Genomic DNA, 11568 nt, shown 5'->3' on the forward strand with positions numbered 1-11568 from the left:
AGGAATTCAGAACAAGATTATCCATTACATTTAAACAAAATAATTATGAAACTAAGGCTAATGTTACAGTAACAAAATGGTTATACAAGCCCATTTGTTGCAAAGTATGAGAGGAATATACAGTATAATTACCAGTATCTTTAGAATGCAATTCCACATTGTCAAGTGATAATAGAATAAAAGATATATAGAGTAGGTGGAGATGAAATGTTCAGAGTTCAGGAAGCTTCTTTTAAAAAAAATACCAATTGTCTTCTTGTCCATCAATACATCACTAATAGCCATGGAAATGATATAACAATTTAAATTAATTATGTCCATGAGATTAAATGTAAAGGAAATGTGTAAACATTAATGTATGCCTTATTTCTGTAGCATATAACAATTAAACCTATTCAATTTGCATGTTTGGTCAGTCCATTGCACTGGATATTGTTTTCCCTTCACAAATAATTTGCTGTATCGTCCCTAACCTTCTCCCATTTATCTATCTATCTATCTATCTATCTATCTATCTATCTATCTATCTATCTAATGTATCAATTTCATGCTTTCTATTTATGAAGGTGTGGCTGGAGCCTCAACAATGCTACTTAACCTCTCCTCCTAAAGGGTGGAGATTGGAGAAGTTAAATCATCCTGGTCAAATCTGACCAATTACATGAGATAATGAAGACTGGCTGCACAAACAATTACTTGTGCAATGGTAAATGCGGGGACTTGCAGTAATGCAGAGCAGACAAGTTCCCGTTTCCGGAGTATAATAAATGGGCTACCGTTTCTCTTTAATTTTCCTAAGAATGCAAAACCCTTATCGACAATGGAGCCCCTATATTTCTTTCGTTGTTTTCAAATATCTCTCTTCCCATGAAATACTAATTCCTCTATCAATTTTGTAAGTCAATTCTGATCTACTGGATTTGTCTTATAATGCACGCTAGCTTTAGTAATTCCTTTCCACTATTGTTCGTCCCTAGTTTTCATAGGTTCAGTGCTACATGAAATAATTCAATAGAAAAAGCCTAAAATCTTAATTGAAAATCTTATCATCTATAATTGACATAAATTTATGAAGCCTGATCACACAGCTTTATACTCTATCAACAAGACAAATCTCTTTGACTGTAACGCTACCCAAATGTATATATTTGTTATTTTCATTCCACACACTTCTATATTGTAAATTCTAACATATAATTGACCAAATTGTATTGTATCTCTGTCTACATTAGTATGTTGTCAAATTATATACATTTTTTCAAACCTTGCATTGTGATGGGGAATGTTTTGGTGCCTTCAAGGGTCACTAGCATTTATGTTAGGACAGCAGCGCTGTGAAAGAGTTAAATGTACATGCAGTAACTCATTTGGTGTTTGTCTTTTTAAATTTGATGTATATTAATGGAAAGTAGACCATGTATACAAACTTCCAAATCTCACCTTGTTTTAATATGTTTTACTGCTGTCTACAATAGTTCACTTCTGATCTCTGTTTTCTAGCATTAAAAAGTGTACCTTAGGTCAGGGGGTTAGCAACCTTGGTCCCCAGATGTTTTGGAACAACATTTCCCATGATGCTCAGACAGCCTAAAGAGTGTCTCAGCATCATGAGAAATGTAGTTCCAAAACATCTGGGAGTCCAAGGTTGCTGACCCCTGATTAGGTAATCAATTTTTTTTTCTCCACAGGGTAATTATATTTTGTAATGTGTTTTTGTTATTCTCGCAAACAAATGGTTTGTACACTCCACAGAGTGCCCTATGCTTAATAAAAAAAAACAACCTAAATGAAAAAAACAAACTTCCATGATTCAGAGAATGTGAATTTACGACTTTCCATTTTACTACTATCGTCAAATTTACTACAATCTGTAGGTATCCTTTGTTGAAAAGTCAACTCAAGAGTAGCAATGCACAACTGGGATGTAGCTGAACACATCTAGTAAGCCAATAATAAGAAGCATATGTGCATAGCCACCAATCACCAACTAGCTCCCAGTAGTGCACTGTTGTTCCTTAGACTAACTAGGTAACAAAGGATACCAAGAGAACAAATGTTCAGACATAAATAAGATTACATTAGACACTCACCAAATTGTTATATTAATTAGTATCATAATAATATGAATATCACTTGTGTCTCCCTTTTGTCAGAGTCTCCTACTACTGCCTCTCCAACAGAGAAACCAAGACTCTGCTCTACCTCATCAGGAAACAGCGACACAGACAAACAGCAGGGACGGGCCTACTTCAGTGGTAAGGCCAGAGTTTCCTTTCGCCATGAGATGGATTCCACCATGACTGCAAATGACTCCACTTTCTGAGGCTTGATAACTGATGCAAAGGCCGCTATGTGAGGCCCTCATTTATGAGTAAATAAACAGACTTGACCTTCCATGCCTTGGTGAAGAAAGGCAGTAAATGAGTCATTTAACTTCTGAGCCATATAAAGAGGACATGATTTGAAGACAAGGTCTTCTTGTGTAACTACTAACTACATAAACATTTTATAATGAACTCCTATAGACAAATTGTAATATGTTCTGTATTCCGTTAATATGTTCAGTTTTTGTGTGTGCGCCTAGCATGATGTGTTTGTATATCAGCAGCACAAACCAATGTGTTACTGAAATATTGCAGATTTGGATGAGAAATGACATGAAAGCGAACAGGAAATATGGCATATATAACAGAAATGTCCTGGAGACTGTAGTTATATAAACTTACTATGTGAATTAGGAGCTACTAACTAAACAATCTTTTTGTAAGGTCATTGAAGTGATGAATCAATATTAACATTATCCAGACATTGTATCCTTCCAACCAACAAAAGTTTTAAAGTGAATGGGAAACCAATTGCGGAGACCGATTCAGTCGGTTGTTTAATTGATGTAAACTGGCTTTTGCTTAAAACACAAGGCAGCACAGCAGCCTGAAAAAAGAGGCAAAACTATATTGTAGAAATACAAAAACAGGTTTACATTAAAGGGATAGTAAACACCTTGTACCATATTACCCAGGTCTATACATTCTTAAATAAAATTAAGATCTTGTTTGCTGTATTTGTTTTCAATAGCCAAACACCACCACCAGGTGTCTTATTTGGAAGAGCCAATCTGGGCTTGAGTCTGCATACAACAAGGGTAGCCACAGTCATAATGTTAATATAAAGTGCATTGTTTTGTAGTTGTTTTCTGCTTAAAGGGACATTAAACACTTTGAGATAGTAATATAAAAAGATAAATCGTATATCTATAAATAACTTTACAAAATACTTTCATTATTTGTTTTGCCCCCTTTTTCTGTAATTCCATTATGAAATTGAGAGCATTTCAATTCCTGTTAGAAATGGAAGTGCAGAACATTGTTATATTCCACACAGCCATTGACTGCGCACTCTAGTGACCTAATTATAACTGTAATTGGCCACAGCAGAGACCGTAACCTAAGTTACAACATGGCAGCTCCCATTGTTTTACAGACAATAAGGGGTCTATTTAACAAAGGTCTGTCGGATCAGGTTCGACAGACCTCGCTGAATGCGGAGAGCAATACGCTCTCCGTATTCAGCATTACACTAGCAGCTCTTATGAACTGCTGGTGCAACGCCGCCCCCAGCAGATTTGCGGCCAATCGGCCGCCAGCAGGGGCTTCATAACTGGTGTTTCGGGCCCTCAGGCTCCATTCGGAGTTTGATAAATTTGCCCCCAAAACTTTACACTTATTTTGTCAATATTTAAACAACTAATGAAACTTTAAAAATCTACATGTTTTTATTCTCAGACTAATCTTTTCTGTGAATGCGTCATTCTATCTAGCATTTATTTAGTGTTTAATCTTAAGCTAAATAGGGACTAATATGTTGCAGGGCTATCTTTGAGAAGTCTGCAGGTTTCTTTTCCAGGTCTGAGAAATATAAAAGCCACACTTTTCAGAGGTAAATTACATGAAAGGGGGGTAAAATAACAAATTAAAGTATATTGCACAGATTTTCTTGAAATCTCAAGGTGTTTACTGTCCTTTTAAGGGTGTAGAGATTGAATTTACGCAAATACAGTGTCCATATCCCTTCAATATGAATACAGTAAGGAAAAAAACATGCTTACATTAAATAACAAGACATGGAAGTTATGTATTAATGCACAAATATATTCATATCCCTTTTAAGTAACATATTTACTTTTGCTTGGTGAATATTACATTTGCTGTCTTTTTTTAGCTTTCTGAATATAAACTATGCAGGCTGGCAGACTGAGGTAAGTGAAGATATGCAGGGGGGGGAAACAGGTTTTTCAAGGCAAAAATTGTAGACTAAAGTGGAATATAAATTAAAATGTGCTAGGACTCGCTCTCATATAGAAAGACACAAAACATGAAATAGAACAGAGAAAGTGAATATACTTGGGGGGGGGGGATGAGTTAGTGCATTTTATTCCAAAACTATATAGAGTTACCAGTTGGCCTCTTTAACCAACTTTGGTCTTCAAGGAATATAAATTCAGTCTTGAATGAGCAAATATGAGTCAAAAAGTTCAGACATCTTTTTCACATCCTTAATAATAAAAGGTTAAAAAAAAAAGAGAGAGAGAAGCCACTTTTGCTGCATTCCACATTTTGTACAATATTATAGCATTAAAGGTGCACTGAACCCAAATTTTTTTCTTTTGTGATTCAGATAAAGCATGCAATTTTAAGCAACTTTCTAATTTACTCCTATTATCAAATTTTCTTCATTCTCTTTGTATGTTTATTTAAAAAGCAAGAATGTAAGTTTAGATGCCGGCCCATTTTTGGTGAACAACCTGGGTTGTCCTTGCTCATTGGACAGCACTAATAAAAAGTGCTCTCTATGGTTCTGAACCAAAAATTTGTTGGCTCCTTAGCTTAGATGCCTTCTTTTTCAAATAAAGATAGCAAGAGAACAAAGAAAAATTGATAATAAAAGTAAATTAGAAAGTTGCTTAAAATGGCATGCTCTATCTGAATCATGAAAGAAAAAATTTGGGTTCAGTGTCCCTTTAAGCAACAAAATACTTTTCTTTTTTTTTAATGTTTCACTAAAATCTTTAAATATTCTACCTCAACCGCCTTAAAGGGACACTGAACCCACATTTTTTCTTTCATGATTCAGATAGAGCATGAAATTTTAAGACACTTTCTAATTGACTTTTTCTTCATTCTCTTGCTATCTTTATTTTAAAAGCAGGAATGTAAATCTTGCTTATTGGAGGCTTACATTTACCCACCAATAAGCAAGCATAACCTAGGTTCTCAACCAAAAATGGGCCGGCTCCTATGCATCACATTCCTGCTTTTTAAATAAAGATAGCAAGAGAACGAAAAAATTGATAATAGGAGTAAATTAGAAAGTTGCTTAAAATTGCATGCTCTATCTATCTGAATAATGAAGGGAAAAAAATGTGTTTAGTGTCCTTTTAAGCAGAGATATCTCTGCTCAGTCATAGATTCTCATTTGAATTAACTATGCTAAAAGCCTATATCTTTTAGGTGTTAAAATGCACTGTGAGTGGGAGAGAGTACATGTAGTGGGTAAATATGAACAGTGTAGTTTCTGTGTTTTGTGTGGTAAATCGGAGGAAATGGGTTGAAATGAGAAATCTTGTCTTCGTGTAAAGCTGCCATGTTGCCTTTTGGCCACTACTTAATAGTCAACATCAGTTTTAGTAAGAACATAAAGTTATTTGAATTGCTGAACATGCATATTATAATAAATCTTATGTAGTAAACAAACTGCATTTTACAAAGATTGTAATTTGAGGGAGTAGACAAAAGGTTTGGTGCTGCAAAAGAGACATCTAGTGGTCAAAATCAGGAACTGATAAGTATGTAGAAATCAGAAACAGTCAGGATCCAATACTAGATAATCGCTCACATGTCACAAGAAAACTAGAACAGTATGAAGGGTAATCTATTTACAGTTTTTTCCCCTTACAAAGGTCTGCAACTCATGAAAATTTATATAAATGTAATGACTGTTCATTTGATAAAAATAGTTTGTTAAAAATAATAATGTAATCTGCACATTTATTTCACATCTGTCATGTCTGATATCTTCAGTTATACATATCTCATCTTTATCACAAGGTTCCCCTCCCCCACCCACACACACACAAATGCCTGCCCCTTATGAAAGATCAGTTCACATTGTACAGATTGTTTAAAATAAATTTGCATTTATTTCATATGTACCATGTCTAATGTCTCCTTCATTGATTTTTTTATATTATTATTTTTACACCTAAGTTACAAAGTTAATTTCTTTAAGCATCTTAGCTTATAACAGATACATGTCAATTCAATTTTGTTTACAAGTATCCTTTTACCGTTTAATCCCTTAAGGAACGGGTATTTCAGAGAAAAACTTGCCCAAAAGACTGGAGAATTTGTAGCATTTTTTGCTATCACTCTATTTTTATTTATCTATCAAAAAAAAAATAATAAAAAAAAAAAAATATATATATATATATATATATATATATATATATTACAGTATATACAGTCGTATGCAAAAGTTTAGGCACCCCTGACAATTTCCATGATTTTCATTTATAAATTGGGTGTTTGGATCAGCAATTTCATTTTGATCTATCAAATAACTGAAGGACACAGTAATATTTCAGTAGTGAAATGAGGTTTATTGGATTAATAGAAAATGTGAAATATGCATTAAAACAAAATTAGACAGGTGCATAAATTTGGGCACCCCAGCAGTAAAATCACAATAATATTTAGTAGAGCCTCCTTTAGCAGAAATAACAGCCTCTGGATGATTCCTATAGCCTGTAATGGGTGTCTGGATTCTGGATGAAGGTATTTTGGACCATTCCTCCTTGCAAAACATCTCCAGTTCAATTAGGTTTGATGGTTGCCGAGCATGGACAGCCTGCTTCAAATCACCCCACAGATTTTCAATGATATTCAGGTCTGGGGACTGGGATGGCCATTCAAGAACATTGTACTTGTTCCACTGCATAAATGCCAGAGTAGATTTTGAGCAGTGTCTTGTTGAAATATCCAGCTCCGGCGTAACTTCAACTTTGTGACTAATTCCTCAACATTATTCTCAAGTATCTGCTGATATTGAGTGGAATCCATACAACCATCAACTTTAACAAGATTCCCAGTACTGGCACTGGCCACACAGCCACACAGCATGATGGAACATCCACCAAATTTTACTGTGGATAGCCAGTGTTTGTCTTGGAGCGCTGTGTTCTTTTGCCGCCATGCATAACACCCCTTGTTATGACCAAATAACTCAATCTTTGTTTCATCAGTCCACATCACCTTCTTCCAAAATGAAGCTGGCTTGTCCAAATGTGCGTTTGCATACCTCAAGCGACTGTTTGTGGCGTGTGTGCAGAAAAGGCTTCTTCCGCATCACTCTCCCATACTCTGAATTGTTGAACGATGCACAGTGACACCATCTGCAGCAAGATGATGTTGTAGGTCTTTGGAGGTGGTCTGTGGGCTGTTTTTGACCGTTCTCACCATCCTTTACCTTTGCATCTCCGATATTTTACTTCTGGCCTTAACAAGAACTGTGCCTGTGGTCTTCCATTTCCTCACTATGTTCCTCACAGTGAACACTGACAGCTTAAATCTCTGCAATAGCTTTTTATAGCTTTCCCCTAACCCATAATGTTGAACAATCTTTGTTTTCAGGTCATTTGAGAGTTGTTTTGAGGCCCCCATGTTGCCACTCTTCAGAGGAGAGTCAAAGAGAACAACAACTTGCAATTGGCCACCTTAAATACCTTTTATCATGATTGGATGCACCTGTCTATGAAGTTCAAGGCTTAATGGGCTCACCAAACCAATTGTGTGTTCCAATTAATCAGTGCTAGGTAGTTACAGGTATTCAAATCAACAAAAAGGCAAGGGTGCCCAAATGTATGCACCTGTCTAATTTTGTTTTGATGCATATTGCACATTTTCTGTTAATCCAATAAACCTCATTTCACTACTGAAATATCACTGTGTCCTTCAGTTCTTTGATAGATCAAAATGAAATTGCTGATCCAAACACCCAATTATTTATAAATGAAAATCATGGAAATTGTCAGGGGTTCCTAAACTTTTGCATATGACTGTATATATATATATATATATTAGTAGACAACCCAGGGATAGGCAAGGTGTCCGTACATAGACACTGGTGTCTGTGACTGGCCCTTGTAGTGTCCATCACCCATTTTGCAGCAGGGAGGGAGGAGTAGGAAAGATGAATGCTGGCCCTGACTCCTCCTTGACGCATGTGGCACCACGTTTTGCGGGGACGGGACCACGCCTGCGTGACGCCACTGAGTAGCGGAAAAGTGAGTAATAGAGAGGCAAGAAGCAAGCTGCTTGCAGTGAAGCCTGGGTCAACCATCCATGAGTAGTGACCCATCCAGATTCCTTAATCTGTGCAGCAGCGTAGCACTGGTGTGTGTGTCTGTGTGTGTAGAAGACCACTGCCTACTCTAACAAACCTTACCTAACTAAGGCCTAGATTTAGAGTTCGGCGGTAAAAGGGCTGTTAACCCTCCGCGGGTTTTTTTCTGGCCGCACCATAAATTTAACTCTGGTATCGAGAGTTCAAACAAATGCTGCGTTAGGCTCCAAAAAAGGAGCGTAGAGCATATTTACCGCAAATGCAACTCTCGATACCAGAGTTGCTTACGGACGCGGCCGGCATCAAAAACGTGCTCATGCACGATTCTCCCATAGGAAACAATGGGGCTGTTTGAGCTGAAAAAAAACCTAACACCTGCAAAAAAGCAGCGTTCAGCTCCTAACGCAGCCCCATTGTTTCCTATGGGGAAACACTTCCTACGTCTGCACCTAACACTCTAACATGTACCCCGAGTCTAAACACCCCTAACCTTACACTTATTAACTCCTAATCTGCCGCCCCCGCTATCGCTGACCCCTGCATTACACTTTTAACCCCTAATCTGCCGCTCCGTAAACCGCCGCCACCTACGTTATCCCTATGTACCCCTAATCTGCTGCCCTAACATCGCCGACCCCTATGTTATATTTATTAACCCCTAATCTGCCCCCCACAACGTCGCCGACACCTGCCTACACTTATTAACCCCTAATCTGCCGAGCGGACCTGAGCGCTACTATAATAAAGTTATTAACCCCTAATCCGCCTCACTAACCCTATCATAAATAGTATTAACCCCTAATCTGCCCTCCCTAACATCGCCGACACCTACCTTCAATTATTAACCCCTAATCTGCCGACCGGAGCTCACCGCTATTCTAATAAATGTATTAACCCCTAAAGCTAAGTCTAACCCTAACACTAACACCCCCCTAAGTTAAATATAATTTTTATCTAACGAAATAAATTAACTCTTATTAAATAAATTATTCCTATTTAAAGCTAAATACTTACCTGTAAAATAAATCCTAATATAGCTACAATATAAATTATAATTATATTATAGCTATTTTAGGATTAATATTTATTTTACAGGCAACTTTGTAATTATTTTAACCAGGTACAATAGCTATTAAATAGTTAAGAACTATTTAATAGTTACCTAGTTAAAATAATTACAAATTTACCTGTAAAATAAATCCTAACCTAAGATATAATTAAACCTAACACTACCCTATCAATAAAATAATTAAATAAACTACCTACAATTACCTACAATTAACCTAACACTACACTATCAATAAATTAATTAAACACAATTGCTACAAATAAATAAAATTAAATAAACTATCTAAAGTACAAAAAATAAAAAAGAACTAAGTTACAGAAAATAATAAAATATTTACAAACATAAGAAAAATATTACAACAATTTTAAACTAATTACACCTACTCTAAGCCCCCTAATAAAATAACAAAGCCCCCCAAAATAAAAAATTCCCTACCCTATTCTAAAATACAAATATTACAAGCTCTTTTACCTTACCAGCCCTGAACAGGGCCCTTTGCGGGGCATGCCCCAAGAATTTCAGCTCTTTTGCCTGTAAAAAAAAACATACAATACCCCCCCCCCCAACATTACAACCCACCACCCACATACCCCTAATCTAACCCAAACCCCCCTTAAATAAACCTAACACTACCCCCCTGATGATCTTCCTACCTTGTCTTCACCATGCCAGGTTCACCGATCCGTCCTGGCTCCAAGATCTTCATCCAACCCAAGCGGGGGCTAGACATCCACTGAAGAAGTCCAGAAGAGGGTCCAAAGTCTTCCTCCTATCCGGCAAGAAGAGGACATCCGGACCGGCAAACATCTTCTCCAAGCGGCATCTTCTATCTTCTTCCATCCGATGACGACCGGCTCCATCTTGAAGACCTCCAGCGCGGATCCATCCTCTTCTTCCGACGACTAGACGACGAATGACGGTTCCTTTAAGGGACGTCATCCAAGATGGCGTCCCTCGAATTCCGATTGGCTGATAGGATTCTATCAGCCAATCGGAATTAAGGTAGGAATTTTCTGATTGGCTGATGGAATCAGCCAATCAGAATATAGTTCAATCCGATTGGCTGATCCAATCAGCCAATCAGATTGAGCTCGCATTCTATTGGCTGTTCCGATCAGCCAATAGAATGCGAGCTCAATCTGATTGGCTGATTGGATCAGCCAATCGGATTGAACTATATTCTGATTGGCTGATTCCATCAGCCAATCAGAAAATTCCTACCTTAATTCCGATTGGCTGATAGAATCCTATCAGCCAATCGGAATTCGAGGGACGCCATCTTGGATTACGTCCCTTAAAGGAACCGTCATTCGTCGTCTAGTCGTCGGAAGAAGAGGATGGATCCGCGCTGGAGGTCTTCAAGATGGAGCCGGTCGTCATCGGATGGAAGAAGATAGAAGATGCCGCTTGGAGAAGATGTTTGCCGGTCCGGATGTCCTCTTCTTGCCGGATAGGAGGAAGACTTTGGACCCTCTTCTGGACTTCTTCAGTGGATGTCTAGCCCCCGCTTGGGTTGGATGAAGATCTTGGAGCCAGGACGGATCGGTGAACCTGGCATGGTGAAGACAAGGTAGGAAGATCATCAGGGGGGTAGTGTTAGGTTTATTTAAGGGGGGTTTGGGTTAGATTAGGGGTATGTGGGTGGTGGGTTGTAATGTTGGGGGGGGGGTATTGTATGTTTTTTTTTACAGGCAAAAGAGCTGAAATTCTTGGGGCATGCCCCGCAAAGGGCCCTGTTCAGGGCTGGTAAGGTAAAAGAGCTTGTAATATTTGTATTTTAGAATAGGGTAGGGAATTTTTTATTTTGGGGGGCTTTGTTATTTTATTAGGGGGCTTAGAGTAGGTGTAATTAGTTTAAAATTGTTGTAATATTTTTCTTATGTTTGTAAATATTTTATTATTTTCTGTAACTTAGTTCTTTTTTATTTTTTGTACTTTAGATAGTTTATTTAATTTTATTTATTTGTAGCAATTGTGTTTAATTAATTTATTGATAGTGTAGTGTTAGGTTAATTGTAGGTAATTGTAGGTAGTTTATTTAATTATTTTATTGATAGGGTAGTGTTAGGTTTAATTATATCTTAGGTTAGGATTTATTTTAC

The 11568-nt window shown here is 37.2% G+C and overlaps 1 long non-coding RNA gene across 1 annotated transcript in view; it reads left to right on the top strand.

Annotated features, from left to right (window-relative positions):
- LOC128663810 (uncharacterized) overlaps positions 1-6208 on the top strand; it is a 67155-nt gene extending 60947 nt beyond the window's left edge. Inside the window, exon 4 of the long non-coding RNA XR_008402899.1 lies at positions 2154-6208. This is a non-coding gene — a long non-coding RNA (uncharacterized LOC128663810). The remainder of the gene's footprint in view (positions 1-2153) is intronic.
- The last annotated feature ends 5360 nt before the right edge of the window (positions 6209-11568 follow it).

The sequence above is a fragment of the Bombina bombina genome, chromosome 6 (genome assembly GCF_027579735.1).
Source record: "Bombina bombina isolate aBomBom1 chromosome 6, aBomBom1.pri, whole genome shotgun sequence".
NCBI lineage: Eukaryota > Metazoa > Chordata > Amphibia > Anura > Bombinatoridae > Bombina > Bombina bombina.